This window comes from Lepidothrix coronata, unplaced genomic scaffold (genome assembly GCF_001604755.1).
Source record: "Lepidothrix coronata isolate B3197 unplaced genomic scaffold, Lepidothrix_coronata-1.0 Scaffold3, whole genome shotgun sequence".
In the NCBI taxonomy this organism is placed as follows: domain Eukaryota; kingdom Metazoa; phylum Chordata; class Aves; order Passeriformes; family Pipridae; genus Lepidothrix; species Lepidothrix coronata.
In genome coordinates, this window is record NW_016690183.1 from 13113496 (window position 1) to 13130821 (window position 17326).

At 41.8% G+C, this 17326-nt stretch overlaps 1 protein-coding gene across 2 annotated transcripts in view; it reads right to left on the bottom strand.

Moving 5' to 3' along the window:
* Window positions 1-17326, bottom strand: part of BMPER (BMP binding endothelial regulator) — a 147745-nt gene that overhangs the window by 90974 nt on the left and 39445 nt on the right. The gene's annotated exons all lie outside the window — the stretch shown is intronic.

The following is a 17326-nucleotide window of genomic DNA, read 5'->3' on the forward strand; positions in this document are numbered from 1 at the left end:
AGCTGGAGGCTATCCCATACTCAGAAGTTTGCCAAGAAGGGTTGCATGAGCTTCAGGAAAAGACAATCAGGTTATCTCAAGCCACCTATATCAGCTGCTTGAGCTTATGCAGCTGACTTTGCCTGGAGTCCATTTAGCAAGCGCTTTCTGGCTCCCTTCCACTGACAGAGCTCAGGAGACAGGAACGTATGCAAGATGGGAATATCAAACATCTGGGGATGGTAACATCTTAACCAGCACAGCTGCCAGCAAAGTGAACATCTGTCTATTGCCCAGTTCTCCTTTCACAAAGAAAAATGCTCTCTCCCTCACTAAGGAAGTACCTTGTCTGTAGTTAAGTTTGTTCACAATGTAAATTACCCCATGCAATGGTTTGTGTCACCATGGCTAGATTGCTTTGGATATCAAAGGTAACTTGAGTATACTGCAGCTTCAAGCATGCTAACTTATTTTATTGCAAGTTTACTGTAAATGAGCCAGAAAAACACTGAGAGGAAACGACACCAAGGAGAATGTTTTCTATGTCATTTTGCATGACCAGTACTACATATATGTTGGATAATAACAATGCAATTTCCTCAAACTATTTCTTTCCTGAAGGACATAACATATGGTTCAGTTCTTAAAGTGTTTTCCACACAGTAATAAAGCAAGTTTTCAAGCAGTTCTCCCATACGTAGGTAGGCAAAGCCATTGTTTATGAATTGCCTGCGGCCCACTCTGAAGCTGAAGATTTAGAAGCCTCTTAGACCCAGCTATCAGTGTCAGATACACCCCATTGGCACTCACCCATGGATCATGCAGAAGGAAACGCTACCACAATCGAAGGATGTTTGTTAAGACAAGGAGAAGTCCAGACTTTGGAAATTTAGAACTCCGGAGCAGATCTTAAGTCTCGTGCCAATCCCACCCGAGAACGCAAACCGAGTTTACAGTGTGACTACAGCAAGAGCAGTGTCAGGTGGGAGGGAAACGCTTATCACCCAGCATTTATCATGAATCTTTCTGGCCTGGAAATACCCTGTTCTCATGTCTCCCAGGCACTGCTGGCTTCACCCAGCATGAAATCACCACTAACACTGCCTGATTCTAACAGTAGTTTACTTCACTCCAAGGTGCAATCAATTTTTGTTTTAGTCCAACTTGCACATTCCTGCTGGTTGTCTTTAGGCTCTCCTATCCTCATGACATCAACAAGAGACTCTCTTGCTATTATTAGCCAACAAAGTTTTCAAAGAACTGTGTCTGGGGAAGGCAATTTCTGTCTGAGAACATAAGAAGCCACTTGTTTCTCTGGCTGCTTCACTACAATTTCTATCAAATCCTGTTCAGCTTCCCAAGCAAATGTACTTCTTCCTGTTCACCTCCTGCCTGCTCTGCCTCCCCTCCACCTCAGTACTGCATAGCTCAGGGCATCTCTTAATTCCCTTTCCACCATTGCAAATTACAAACAAATTATGTGCTTTCTACCAACACAGAAAGATAAACACATTTTATGGTCTGTTTTTTCCATGCTTTGCTAAATACACCTCTGCCATTGCTCCTAGCAGTCTATATTGCAAGAGGAGCGGCAGGGAAAAAAACTAACCATTCTTTTACCAAATTCCTCGGGATAATGATTTGTTCTTCCAATACATTTCCTGTGTTTTGAGAATTTTCCACATTTCAGGGGAAGGTAAATAAATCCTGCAACTCACATGAGTGTTCTATTTTTGACAGTTCTCAAGGATATCAGATTAATGGACGACGTTCAGTATCATGAAAATACTGTGCAAGAAAAGGAAAAACCCATGCTCCCTGGGAAAATGCGCAGCGATTAAGTGTTCCAGCTTGAAATGTATTTTGCTGCTCTCCTGCTGGCTCTTTGCCTGCCTTCATGTGGGGAGAAAGGATAAGGTGTGAAGCCAGATCAAGCTTCCTCTTTTGTCTCCAAGAGGACAAGCCACAACCAATGAAAGAATACTGTGAATAAGCCCTGCATATAGACGCTTTTCAAGGAAGCAGGACAGGCAGTCCCAGTGGAAGGTGAGCTCATACTTAAGCTTGGTTGGCCGAATGCCCATTTTCTCCAGAAGTGTTAGCAGTCCAGGGATATAGCTGTAGTTGAAGCCATATGGACCTTCCCCTACTTCCCAAAATTCTTCTTCATTAGATCTATCACTAAAGTAACACAAAAACATTTATCCCATTTGTAACAGCTACAAATAACATGTTCCACCATCCACAGTTAAACTCAAGAAAAGTCATATATAATTTTAATACTGCTCCTTCATCATGAGGAAATGCTCTCTGCTCACAGAATGCAAACTCCCAGAACTTGTCATGCTTGTCCAGTTTTCATTCGTAGCTACTTAATGCTAGTCCTACATCTGTATGTCACATTCTTTCCTTAAAAGCGTGAGTGCTTTTCAAAGCCCGCCATGTGCCAGAGTTTTATCAGTTATTGCTAGTTGTTAGAAGACACTTCTTTCTCTCCTTGTTTTTGGAATGTCATCTCTGTAAGTGACCTAAGATGGTGCTGCGGAGGCAAACACTGCCATGATCTGGCTATACTGCAGTAGCTCACTGGAAAGATGACATTTACTGAGAGCATCCTATCATCCCAGTTAAAAGGACACCATCGTACAGCAAAAGTGTGCCACACCAGTCAAAACCAATCTTACCAGCAAGAGAAAACGAGGGTTAAGAGTGTGTTTACTTGAAAGCACACACTAGCAGTAACAGAGTAAAGACACAAAAAGAAAATCCAAACTTTAAACTTTCAGTAAGTAACAAATTATCCCCCTCAGCTGCCCCGATATTTCAGGCACCTTCTCCTAAATCAAGCCAGTCTCCCTCTGCATCCTGAAGACAGCTTGTAGCTTCTGCAGTCTGAGATGCACTGGCCTCCACCTCTCCACTTTCCACTGAGCCCTCTCAGGGGAGTGGAAAGGCCTAGAGCAAAACCCATGACATTTCTTTTAACTACATCCAACTCTAAAATGCCTTCAACCCTCTGACTTCTGTTAACTGTGTGATGGAGCTCTGTGTAATGCTGCAGGGATGAAGTCAGTCTGGCCTCCCCAAGGTTTTGTAATTGATATTTTTACTATGCTTTTTAATAACCACATTCCTGGTCTCAGCATCTCTTGCAGTCGCACGAAGAAATTGTGGTAAAACTTTATATATTGTATTAGGAGGAACATTAAATTAACATCTCATTATAGGAACTGCTGGAGACAAGTCATTTGCCCAGATGAACCATTCTTTTGCCTCAAACTGTGGATCCTTGCGTCCGAAAAAGCAAACAGAGGATTCAGATATACAAAGCACCTGAACAGGTTAATGTAGCAACAGGTGCAAAGGAAAGGTGTCCATAAGAGCCCTAGTGAACACAAAGACGCTGGTGAATTAGCCTGAGATATTTCTTTTTAAATAGCCAATTGTGAGTGAATTGGTGATGACTCAATGAAAACAACCCTCTAGTCTCCCTATGAAAAGTCAAGCACACAGCAGTCAGGATTGCCCCAACATAAACTCAGTTGGATAGCTTCTTCCCAGGATTAGCAATTCATTCTCTGCTAGAGAGAAAAGGAGAGAAAGGACAGTGAAAGAGGACTAAAATGTCAACATTTTATTCTACATGCCTACTACACCATCCCCAGGACCTTCACTTCAGAGATAAGAGAAATAAAATGTGAATCGAAATTACTTCTCCTGCTAAATTACAAGAGTACTTTGCACAGGCCCTCCTAATTATTTACTTCATGAGGTGGATCTTCCTGCTAGCTAGCCTGCCAGAACAAGGGTAGTAAATGCCTTCTGACCCTGCTGCCACATAGGTGTAAAAGAGGAAGGCCCATCACCCAAGAAACCATTTTCTGTTACCTGGGTGGTTATAAACGTCTCCAGTCATAGAATCATAGTATCATAGAATATGCTGAGTTGGAAAGGACCCATCAGGATCATGGAGACCAACTCCTGGCCCCGCACAGGTCACCTCAAGAATCACAACATGTACCTGAGAGTGTTGTCCAAACACTTCTTGAACTCAGAAAGGCTTGGTGCTGTGACCACTTCCCTGGGGAGCCTGTTGCACTGCTCAACTACCCTCTAGGTGAAAAAGTTTTTCCTGATATCTAACCTAAACTTCCCCTGACTCAGTTTCATGCTGTTTACTCAAGTCCTGTCATTGGTCACAAGAGAGAAGAGATCAGTACCTACCTCTCTTCTTCCTCTTGTGAGGATGTTGAAGAACACAATGAGGTCTCCCAAACAAGTGACCTCAGAGCCACTCCTCATACGGCTTCCCCTTACATCCTTCCTAGCCTTGCAAAAGTGGAAGTATTACCAAGTTTAAAGTTGCAGTTTAAATTTGTCCCCTACGTGGTGACTTCAGTGGCATATGAATGCTGACCAGGTGACCCATGCTACTGACCAGCCACCACCTCGTAAGTCAAGCCCTCTACGCAGTGACCCACTCATCTCCCACACTCTTGTCAGTTTGCTTCACTGTGTGGGCACACCTTGCACATCAAATTAGCCAAAGGGAATGTATGTCAAGCGTGGATAATCCTGCAGCAAAGTTGTTTCATCCTGTTAACTGCTGCAAGGAGGTATAGAGGCTGCAGCAGCCACTTGGGAGTCCGCTGTGTGTGAAAAGACATTTCAAAGCCCTTTACACATTGTGAGCTAATGACTGGTGATTTCATTTATCTTAATTCTGATAATAAATAACAACTCCAACTTAGCACTTGCAGATGACTGGACTCCAACTCAATACCGCCTTTTTTAACTCCCCAGCAGAGCACAACTGTTCAGTTTTCATTCCTTTTTGTTCTCCTATAATTTTTATTAGGCTGAAACCCAAAAGTCATATGTTAATGCCTGTTACTCCAGTATTGCCAGTTTTTAATCAATCTATATATGCAAAAGTTTAAAAACTGCAGTGTCACCAGAAATCAAATCCAACAGTTTTACCCTGCTGACCTGAGTTTCATTACCAGAGAAAATTATGATGGGGAAGAGCCGAAAGCAGAGAACAGGAGCACTAGTAAAAGGTCTCACTCACACAAATACACACACAGTAATACCACCAGCTTGGAAGTCAGCTCATACACAAAAAAAGGTCAAGTACTTTCAGGTTCTGGGAAATTAAATTGGTGTTTCACTGCACGCAGAAACAGAGCTGCTGGAATCTCTGAATATGGCTCTTATTAAATGTCTGTTATTAATTGTCCAGTAAGTCATAGTTGGCTATTTCTCTGCTTAGGAGCTGCTGAAGTCAGGGACAGCCTGTCGGGCTGTTGTAGCACTTCATAGTGTCTTTCTACTGGTAAGTTATCTTCGCATGGGGTAACTACTCCTTCTTTATCACTGAATTAAATATCACTTTCTGCAGCTCCCTGTACTGATGGGAAAGGCCTTTCAACCAGGCTGGGTGGCCAGCAAGGCTCAACCTCTCTACTCCCCGCACAGCTCAGCGTCACCCCACAAGTGGCTTCACCAGGCCAGGGGGGATAATTTGGTGCCTGTTTCCACTGCCACTAGGTAATGATCTTCTGCGCACCTTGGTGCAAAACATCCCCTGGCTCAAGCTGAGCCCACCAAGGCACCGCTGCGGTGAACTCACCAAGTCCCAGCAGGGTCAAGGTCACCCATCTTAACAGGTCACCCTTCACCCAATAATTTTCAGCTCTCTGCGACTCTTTAGGGTCTCTTTACATAATCTGCCGCTCCAAACACAAAGCCAATTTTTTTTTTTTTTTTTTTTTTTTTTTTTTTAAGGTGACCACTTAAAAGGCGCCGTGACCGGGGAGGGGAGCGGGGCGCCCTCCCCCCCCGCCGCCGCCAGGTGGCGCTGGGCAAACAGCGCGGAGCCCCCCGCTCGGCCGGCAGGGCGGGGACACGCACCCGAGGGGCGAGGGGACACACCCGGGCCGTGGGGACCCCGGAAAGGACGAGCGAAAGAAGGAATTTAAATAAATAAATAAATAAATAAATGGATAAATAAAGCCATCTCTCCGGGCCCCCAACCCTTCCCCCGTCATATTCCTTTTCTGCGATATGGCAAAGCAACCCCATTTAGGCTTAAATTTTCCATTCAGCCTCCAAGCCATTATGCAAGATGTTATGGTGAAGCCTGCCAGTATTTGCTCTTGAATATCAAAACAGTAAGTTACAAATGCAGGAGGCTCAATCTGTTCCTGAGTTAACACCACCGAAATGAGCCTAATTAAACCAGGAAATCGTGGATCGTGTGGGATTACATGAAAAACATCTTTGTTTTTCAAAATTTTGAGATAGCACATAATGATCTCCAAAGACAGCAGTCTACTGTTTTGACAGCACTCTACCGATAGGTGACAAAATTATGCAGTGGACATAATTAGTTCCTCATTTTTCCTACCCAACCCAGCTCACAGATTCCATTTTTACAAGCAAAGTTATCTTAATTTTATCATGGAAAACCACATTCTTTTAAATATTTGTAACTTTTTAAGTTCAGCGTTGTTTAATTCAGATAAAAGCAGGAGACATCAAGTCTAAATGAAATTGGAATTAAAAGGACTAGAACAAACTTCTTCCCTAGGGCCAGGGTTTCAAAGCCAGTGCTGTCAAGACTTTCTTGCTTGAGAATAAGGTGGTGGTATTCAGCACGGAACTGAAAGCCAAAACTAAGAGCACAATCACGAGCTGTCATATTTGAAACATTCCATCCTTTTTCTTTTCATTGCTTTGCTTTCTGCATTGAAATGTTGAAGCCCTGAATCTTAAAAAACTCCACCAACTTCATTTCTTTCAACAGACTGGAAAGAAGCATCTAGATAATATTTCATAGGGTGACACATCCTCATTCTGGTGTTATGGCTGTTGAAGATCAATTGTCACACTCCTATGCATTTTCAACGTATTGATGCTGATTTAATAAGCCTGTTGTTTTGAAAGCTATTGTAGAAGACTAAATTTTATCCAAACTACTATTCAGCACTGGGGAAATGGGGAAGCAGAGTTTAATACATTTGATATTACACACTACCCAGAGATTGTGTGCTTAAATAATTTTTTATTAATATTAAATTGTTGTTTATTCTGTAGTTGAACCACAAATATGCTTGTTGGCATGGGCATGTGTGGTATGCTACATTTTATTTTAGTTTGCCTTCTGTGGGCACACGTCATCCCCAGGAGAAAGTCTTCTATCTGATCAAAGTTGATAGGAACTTCAAATGAGATTTTAGAATTATCTTTGTGATACTGACTTAAAGCTCCTACTCCCATCGTGACTGGTTTACTTTGCTTGCAAGAGCACAAATACCTTATAAATCCTGCACACCAGAAACTACGAATTCTTTTTTTGCCTTTGCTTTCAACTGCCCACTTCCAGGATACATGTTATGCATGCTTACCCAATTTAATAGACATAAGTATTTAGAAAAAGATAGACTTCAAAATGAAGGAGAGATGAAGGATTTTTTTGAGTGCTGGAAATTGCAGATTTTAATCTCTGCACCATTTGAAAACCCCAGGGCTTTCATGGGCAAGCTGGCACCTTTCCTTTCTGTAGCAGCTCCAGGGTGCCAGCAAATTTGAGCTGTGCTTGCTTCCCTAGAGCACCGTGAGCTTCACACATTGATTTGCAACCACTGCATTAGGAAGGAGAAAATTATTCCCTAAGCATGACTTCACTCCCCTCTGCTATACCTTGTCTCATAAGGGGAAGGGAGCATCCTCTCTGTTTGGAGCCCATTGCCCTACACGAAAAATCAGACAAGGAATCAAAAATTTATTATTATGATCAGAGTATACCAGGCTACTCGCTCAAGTCTGAAGAGCAGTATCAGGGAACAAGTAAGTCAAATCCAAGTCTACTTTGGGAACTTTGCCACCTTCTCTTTCCATAAGTTTGAAGAAAGTCTGAAATAAAGGATTTCCCAAAGACTTTCAGGAAGGTGAGGCAGATGGATAAGACATTTAGAAATAGAAAGAGGCACTCATTATGAAAACTGCAAAAAGTACCTTAGGTCATTATTAGATATATTAGTAGTATCCTTATTAGCCTCCTATCTGATTCAGAGAAACACTGAAACATACTGTTCTCAGGAGGTCAACAGCAAAGGTGGTACACAGATCGATGATATTTCTGCTGATGTACAAGCATGTTTCTTCTCCCTCCATCCCCTCAGTTCTCAAACTAGCCTGTAACTTACTCCTCATTTTATATATATAATTACTTGCTGTTACCCCTGCTGTGCTGAATATTCAGGAAGCGAGAATGTGTCCTCCAAATGCCACAAATGCTAAAGCTTCAAATGATGCCCATTTTGAACATGGAGTAAAACCCCACAGCCCATACTTCAGGAGGCAGAGCTATTACTGTTGACCACAAGGAATGTAACACCACCACAGGGAAAGAAAATGCCTCCCTGGCTTAGCTTCCACAAGGTGTCAACTTTTATGGGTCCTGCTCCCATTTAGCTAGTTTATAAAATGCTCACCAATTTAGAATCAGGCTCAGTCAAAAAGACAAAGTCACAGTAGCAGATGCTGTGCAAGTACTAGTGATAGGAAATTTTACATGTGCATGTCAACTACAAAGAGCAGTGGAGAGCAGAAGACATAAAAACATAGGATTTTCCTTCCCTGCATAGTCCCAGACATACCCATACTTGCTTAAGTGCAGCACAAAAAAACCCTAGATGTAAGAGTGTCAGGGAGGAATGGTAATTGCAGTAACCTTGGGGAATTGAAAAAACTGACCTCAAAAGACAGAGAGCAGGGCAGTTCAGCTGTCTACTGAAAGAATAAATAGGACATCAGCAACTAAGATTGCTAGGAAGAATTGCTATTCAGCTGCATTCAGGAGAAGGAAGTTATGCTGCCACTAGGAGAGGGGGCATTGAACAGACTGAGCACTGAAAAGCACAAAATCCTTACACTACTTGAAATGAATTCTTTTCATGGAGATTATCTCATTTTCAAAATTTTGTTGTGCATGTTGAATATTTGGGTGCAAGGCAGAGGATGGTAAAAGGAACAAGACTCTCCTCATTGTTATGAGGAGAGCCAGCTGAGGCTGGCTCCTTTTTTTCCTGTGAAGAAAGAAACTATTGGCAAGGGCACAACAGATGCTGTCCTACTCTCAGAAAATTCCCGGTGCTATGTTCTGGAGAAGGAAAAGAAAAAAAAGGGAAAAGAAACCATACAAAGCATGCAAGCTACTCAAATCCTTTTGGGCTCCAATGCCTCAAACATGAGATCTGAGCCTGCTGGAAATCTTGACTTTCAATTGCATTGACTCTGACACCCAAGTAGGGGTGATAAAGAAATTTCCATGCCAATGATTTTAGCAGAAAATACTGAGTCATGCCACTAAACTCCAGCTTAAAAAAAAAATAAAACAAACCCAAACCAAAACAACACAACACACACACGCACACACACACATCTGCTTTCTGTAGAAAATATCAATGCTTAGTTACAAAGTTTCTGGCAGAGAGCTGAAAACTTTTTGGGTTTTCAATGAACCTTGGAATTGTCAAGTTTAATGGTGTTCTAGTCATGTTTGGGACAGAAGTTTAGGTACCGTGGGAGCAGAACTTTCTGGAAGAAAGCTAAGCCATTCAGGCAATTTCTATTACTAGAGTTTTCTTATTCAGGCACCCCACAGTGGAAGCTGGGTGTTTACGTCCCACTGCTGACTCTATTCAGATTGATGTAGCCACAGCAGAGTGCCAAGGATGCTATGATAGTTTGGCACTTAGTCAAATTTTATTTCTGACAGGTTAAACTGGAATAAGTAAATCACTGTCATGTCTCAAAGCACTTTTTTTTTCCTTTTCTGTTTCCCATGTCTGTTTTGACAGCCTATCCTGCACTCAGCCTAAAAGGATGAGCTGTATAAAATAGTTACAGCCTGTCACAATCCTGAAAATAATCTGCTGGATATCATTTTCCTCCCCTTGACTATCCAATGTGTTTGTCTCTCATCATTAAATAATGCAACAAAAGCAGTAAGCATGCTTGCTAACATTTAAAAAGTCGATGGAATCCAAGGAGCTTTGGCTAGCCTTTCCACATGACTGGTTTGTTTTAAGAAATGTTAATTTATCACATATCCCAGCTGGAAAATAGTTTACCAGGTAGAGTTGGAAACTTATTCCCTTATCAACAAAAAATGTTTCAAGAGCAGAAAACAAAAACAGTGCCGTAGGATGCAGTAGAAAGAGCAAGGAGAATTTAGGCAGAGTGATAGTAAGTCGAAATGGAATTTGGCAACCACACTAGAGCTCAACAACATATCAAACTTAATGATCCCAAGTTTTGCTTTACATCTTCTATGAAATACGTTAAACATGAACAAAGTGAACAACAGAACATAAGTAACTAAAAATATTTAATACTACAATGCCCAAAGTGATACAAGGTCAGACTTAAGAGAGAGGAGTGGAAAAGCTTCATCTTCAAAGCCAGGTTGCATAAGGCCTTGAGCAACTTGGTCTAGTGGGAGATGTCCCCACCCATGGCACTGGGGGTTGGGACTGGATGATCTTTAAAGTTCATTCAAACCCCTTAACATTCTATAATTCTATGACAAAACAAAACTGAAACAATGTAACAATGTATTGTCTCTAATATTTTATTTTTATTTTTTGATTTTCAAAATCGGAAAGAGGAAAACAAGTAGGTGTTATGCAGTTCATTAAGCTCTCATGTAAATTCATTTAGCAGGATTGTGTATAATACACCAACTTGTCTAAGGACACGGAGGGTTGTGTGTAAGTTTAAAATCATTAACTACTGTTATCTGATAACAAGCCCCAAACCTGTGACATCCAAGTTTATTAAAAGTGAAAGGGTGACAAACATGAAATCCAAGCACTCCTATTCTTCTCAGCCTTTCCTTCATTGTAGCACCAGCCAGAAGGGTTTTGGACTATCCATAAAACGTTTGGCAAACAAAGACCCTGTTAATTGACAAGCTATTGCTTTTACTGCTTCCTACCACAACTTGTGGGAATCTTTTAGACCCAAATCAATTCTGCACACAAGCGTTCCCATGAGATGCCACACACATTCCCATTTAAAGCCACTTACGAGAAGTGCTACAGCCATCTCTGGTAAAACCTTTGTCTTCACTGGCACTTCTGAAAACACGCGCAACCCTTTCATCCCCTGCTGGCCAGCAGGTTCTTGTTTTGCTTGTTTGTTTGCTTATTTACCAGGTTCTTTGTTTTCTGCCATCTTACTGCTTTGCTTTTCCTCTAAGATAGATCCTTGCCTTTGCTAGGAGCGACTTACAGCAGAGATGTTTGCAATCTTCACTGCACCCCAGTGCCAATAAAAAACAGTCAGAAGCTGCCTATTAACAGCTCTCCTTTACTGTTAAAGCTCTGAGTACTTAATTCTTCTTTGTCAATAAGAACAATTAATCTCAGCCTGTTAATTACGAAGAGTTTAACAAGACAGGGGATAGATACCTTACAGCGTAAGCTATTCCTTTGCTCTCAGGAACAACAGCAACCTGCACTCGTGGTATAAGCCCTTATTATCATCATTTAAAAGTGGTCAGCCTGCATTACTGTTTTCTTGATATGCTTTAGGAGTGAAAAATCCATCCTGCTCTGTGTATTCATTTTCTTTAGATGACAAGAAGTCCTGGACATTTTTCCTCTGTACTGGAGGAGGTTGTTCATGCAATGCACAGTTCCAGGGCGCTGTTAATCAGCATTCACCTGGGCCCTTCAGGTACACAGGAAGTTTTAAGTCTTTCACGGCTTCTAGTATCACCTAATTCACTAATTACCATAATATCATCTTGGATCATAAAACTGCAAAGACAGTCTCTGTCCAAACAAGAGCCTTATAAAGGCAGAGCTCCTTCCTCCAATTCCTCAGTGTTTCCACCCTCCTGCTCCACCAGGAAAAATTCTCTGCAGAAATCTGTCAAATCAGACTTTCATCTTTCTTCACATTCTTCTTTCATACTCTTTTCTCTTAGGGACAGAAATACATGTCCTTAGGACATAAAGCACAACAGGTACTCATCTTTGACTGCTGCCGATACATGCCATCTCAGAAATAATAACTGGATAGTGCTACCTATGTGAAACGAAGGGGAAGAAGGAAGAACAGCTGGAACCCCTCCGACTGCACACCGAGAGGAACATGGAACATGCTGCAGCATGAAAGGTAAATTTGAGCTGAATTCTGCAGGGTACGAAGGGCAAGCAAAAGGCTCTGAAGAAGGAAGGGATACGAGAAAGATACTGCTTTTCTGGGCCCATGATCCTTAAAGAATAATCTAGACTTTCACAGAGCTGCTCCATATCTCTATTCCCCTCAAAATGTGCCCAAACTGGGCACAGTCTCTAGCTGCACAGAAAGACTCATTTGATTCACACCAAAATTAAAAGTATGATGAAGAGTTTCTGCAGCCTGACCTGGGAATACACTTGGACTAGGTGGGTTAGGAAGCTCTGCAGGTAGGAGAGATGTAGGACAAAATTCAAACATCCACGGAGGGAGAAAATGAGACCTTGCCACAGAAAAACACTTTCTAATGTCTGAGATTTTAAGTGCTTATGAATATGAATAATTTACACTGAATAATTACACTGAATTATGTCCACTTGCACTGCTATGCCACAGTTTACTTCTATTTCAGAAAAATTGCTATTAATTTAATATTAAATATTAACATTTAATTAATATTTAATATTAATATTAAAGTTTTTAACTTTACTCCATTACTTTTATTAAAATTATTTTTTATCTTTTTGTCAGATACATTTTTTGAGAGAAATCAAAAGAAAGATTAAAAATGGCTATGCATCTCAATGAGATAAGAGAAAAAAAATCCACTGTTTTTAAACATTCTTTTTTAACGTCCAAATTATTTTCTTTAAACTTTGATCTTTAAAAAATTAAGGGAATTTAATATTTCAGACATGGAACATGTAGTGTACAATCCCCGTGGAAGTAGGTATACTTTTTGAAGCCTGAAGAAAATCAGATTTAAAAAAAAAAAGTAACAGGAGACTGTCTATGGCTCCATGCAGCTTTATGTTTCTTGCTAAAGTTCAGTATATACCAAGTCCTTGGCTACCTGTGCAGACAATACTTCACATACCTGGAAGATTGGGGTTTTATTAGGCTATTGAGAAAGCCAAACTTTCTAACGTTGCAAAAAATCTGCACACAAACTTCTAGGTGGTTCCCAGAGACACAGTGAGTAACCCTTACTTACTGGTCTTCATTTGCATCCACTCATAAGCCAACCACTTCTACTAATGTCACTAACTTTGAGGATGTGAACACTCCTCCTAGCAAAAGATCAACTCTTTGCTTTTTCAACCCTATGCACAACTCTTTAGCCCCTGAGTGGGGGCAGACAGTGTCTGCTGGAGTTTGGAGCTGAATCAAAGCAGCTGAAGTACAGGGAAATTTGGGAAGATCAGCGTTTGGCTCTGCACTGAGGATGGAAATTTGAATTTGAATTATCTTCAGCCTTTAGTGAGGATACATTTAACTGCATGCTCCTCTGAATTTCCCAGTAGACTGGTGTTCCTCCCCCACAGTCTACTGTGATGGGAATGTATTCCAGCAGCTCCCAATACCAGTTAAAGCCAGGCCTTTAAAGCAGTATCAGGGTACTTAATTACCCAGCTGACTGCAGGGGCAGGATCAGTCTTGGCTATCTTCAGCCATCTCTGAGGCCAGGGAGCTGGGTAGGCTCCCTCTCTAGTTAGTGGAGGAAGATAAGCATCTGCATAGAGTAATCCATCCCACCTCTTTCTCTCTCTCTCTCTCTCTCTCTGCATTAACTGAAGAGGACTTCAGATAAGTAGTTCAAATCAGATACATTACTTCTGAATAGCTGGAGCTAGAGAAGATGAATTCCACTCTCAACATACAAAACACATATGTAGTTTTTCATTACTTATCACAGTTTAAACGCCTGTTACTCACTGATTTAGAAACAGATTTTTCTTGCTGCAATTCCCTTTCCTTTGTGCAAAACTTTCGTTATTCAGTTTTTGCACCCTAACACTCAGGAATATGAGCGACGTTTCTTGCATGCACACACCCACAAGTGCACCTGCAGACCAGTAGCTGTGTGCGTCCCAAGTCCCCCTGAGCAGCGGTGTAAAAGCCTCCGATGGTGCAAAGGAGATTGAGCAGAAGCTGCTTTTCGATTCAGCTCTCCAAGGGCCCCAAATCACCATGCTCCGCTTCCAGTCATTTGGGTTTCACTTGTTCCAAATCATTTTGGAACAGCAGCTAAGAGGCCAGCATTGCTTTCGCGAAACAGTGCCGTTTGGGGACCAAATGTGCATAACCACCCTGCCAATGGTTGTCCCCATGATCTGCTTCCCTGAAGGACAGACACACGATGCCACCTTTCCCACTCCCAGCTCTCAGCCATCTCAGCAATGCCGTAATCCAGCCTCCAATCATTTCCCACGCAGGTCCGCTTCCCTCCTCCCCGCAGGGGTGTGGAGGAAGGCACGTCCTGGGCCGTGGCGTCTCCATAGTGCTGCGCGCTCTCAGCATGGTGGTACCTCGTACCGCCGCATGCCTCGCATGCCGAAACGCGCAGCGCCCATGCTCTGGGTAACAGTGCTGTGAGTCAAGAGGGGCTAGTTATGAGTTTGGATACTACCATTTAGAGATAAGCTTCTCCGTGGTTACCGCTCTCACACAAGGTCACTTTCCTGCCAAACCTCCTCTCCTCCCTCCCTGGCTCTCTCTCCTTCCCCTCCACTTTTTTTTTTTTTCCAAACGTGCTACATCAAAAGAGAAAATGAAAACATTTACGATAATCACAGTCTGACTATTTTAATGCAGGCTGTAGGAAAGGAAACATGTAAGCCAAGTGCTCTTACTGTGCAAGCAGAAACACACTCTCGACCTCATAAAAGTAGTATCTGAGAAATAACACTTGATTAAAGCAGCCAGTCCTTCATTTAAGTAGGTGCTTATGGTAGGGAAAATAGCCAAGGTTTCTCTAGAACAGGCTGCTGTCCTGTCACGAAATGCAGGAACAGGCCAGACAGTTGAATTACTGCAAGACAGCTGGGTTTCAGCCGAGGTGCGAGGAGATCCCTATTATCCCATCCACCTTTTCTACACAAATGCCTCTCCCCAGAGAAACTGAGTCATTAAAAGCCAGCTCGTTCACTCCTGACAGGCAATATGCATTGAGTGAGAGGTGATACATTCTCATTTTCAGCAAGAAATCTTAGTCACCCCAAGGAGCAGCTCGCTTAGGAGAGTGGTAATGGAATACAGGGCCTTTCATCTCCGCCTCGCTGCCGCAAGCACAGCCTGAATCGGTAACAACCCAAAAGTTATTAGTTAATGGTTTGTTTCAGTGACCTCCATGAAATGAGTTTGCTGGGTTTGGTCTGATTTTCAGTAGACAATAACTAGAACTACAATTGGTGTTAAACAGAAACTATATTAATGAGTTAAGTGCCTGGCAGGTAAGGACTGAGTGAATTGCCCAGGCATGGCTGTGCCATTGCTTTCTCTAACCTTTGGGGCCATGGAGCACATGGGAAGCTCTGCAACTGACCAGCCTGCTTCACCAAGACAAGGATCTCCAACTCCCAAGATCCCCATTTTGTCCTCAATTGCATAAAAAATGTGTCTTAAAAACAAACAATGAAACCCCCCCCAACATCTTAACAATCATTTCACGTTCTTTAGGCGCTCAATAGTATCTACTAGGCACCCTTTTGAGCTGAAAATACCACAAACTTGAACAACACAAGAGTTTTCCAAAGATGGGGCCCAACAGTCAAGGCCTCCTGATATGTACTGATTTTTGAGTGCACCATTTTGCAAAAATAAAATTCTTTTTTTTTAAGTAATTCCTCATTTTAATACATTTAGTGAGTGCAGATCAATGCTACATCTCTCCAGGAAAACAAATAACAGCCACCCCTCTTTACTTTCTTCCTATTCAATGCTGTCTGGAGTCCCAAGTCAGAACTACCCCTTGGAAAGTGATGGTCTATGGAGTCCAGAATAATCCACCATTAGAAAAGTTTACTCCCGAGTGAAATGCAAAATTTACTCTAAAGTGAAAGGGGTTGGAATCCTTACACACACACATCCTCAAAATATCTTAGCAGTAATTTATGTTACTTCCTCTTCCACATTTCCATGAAAGACTTGCTAAATAGTTACAATCTGAAATCCCAGAAGAAATCTAATTTGGAGTGAGGAGCTTCCTTTTTTTTATGTGGACAACTTACAGCCCATCACCCACAAGCCTGCTCCCATCACATGACTAGATAGGTATCTTTAAATAAGGCATCCATCCACCAACTGCTTAGATAAGAGATTCACTGGAGACCCATTCCAAAAGGGAATGGATGCAAAGCAGGCAGCAAACCACTATCACAAGCCCTAAGGATGCTCCCATTATTTACTTCAAATTTAATTCTATAGGCTCAAATTCTGAAGGAAACTGGCAAGAGGGTAAAAAAAAGACTTTGCAAAGAGAGGGATGGGAGGTCTGGTGTGGCTCACGCATAGATGGCATTTCTTTGGCTGTCAATAAGATTCAAAATGAGAGCTGGACATTTTATACAGATGTTATTAACATCCAAAACAATCATGCTGTCTTTCTTGGAAGTTAAGCCTCTTGCTTGAGGCTTTAAATGTCTTTCAGTAGCTGATGTGTTTCCTTCCCTAACATAGCTGATACTAGTAACTGTCAAGGTAAGATCCTCAGGAGGGACCCTATATTCCTGTATTTCTTTATATTGCTCTCCCTAAAGATCTCCCACCCCCCATGCTCTTCTCAGCACAGTTGCTTTTGATATTTAGAGAACAAAGGAAAGTTGATCAAGGAGATGTTGGCACACCAATAATTGGGCAATAGGCAATATCTGTACAGTACTTATGAATGAGCAAAGCACAACCTAAAAAGAATTAAGCATTTCTCCACAAACTTCTCAACCACTCAGACCTGCCTTCCCCTGGGGAACATAACTAAGGAAAGCCAGAGCTGCTCTACAGCTGAACTGAAGTGAGAGGGGGACCCACAAGGTACAGAGGGAGCAATGGTTCTCAGCCTGGGACAGAAGGCATTTGGCAGAGCAGGAGCCCAGGGTGTATATCACTGTGACATGAGTGGTGGCATATTTTCATTATTACAGGATTAAAATTAAAAAAAAAAAAATTACCTGAACACCCTAATCTCCATAGGAACAGTAATGATATAATGTGAATTAATTTTGCAGATTACCAGCATTTTTTTTCCCCACAAAACAGCCTAAGTTCTCTGTAGCAGCTTCATTAAATGTGTGCCTATGTATAAATATATACTAAT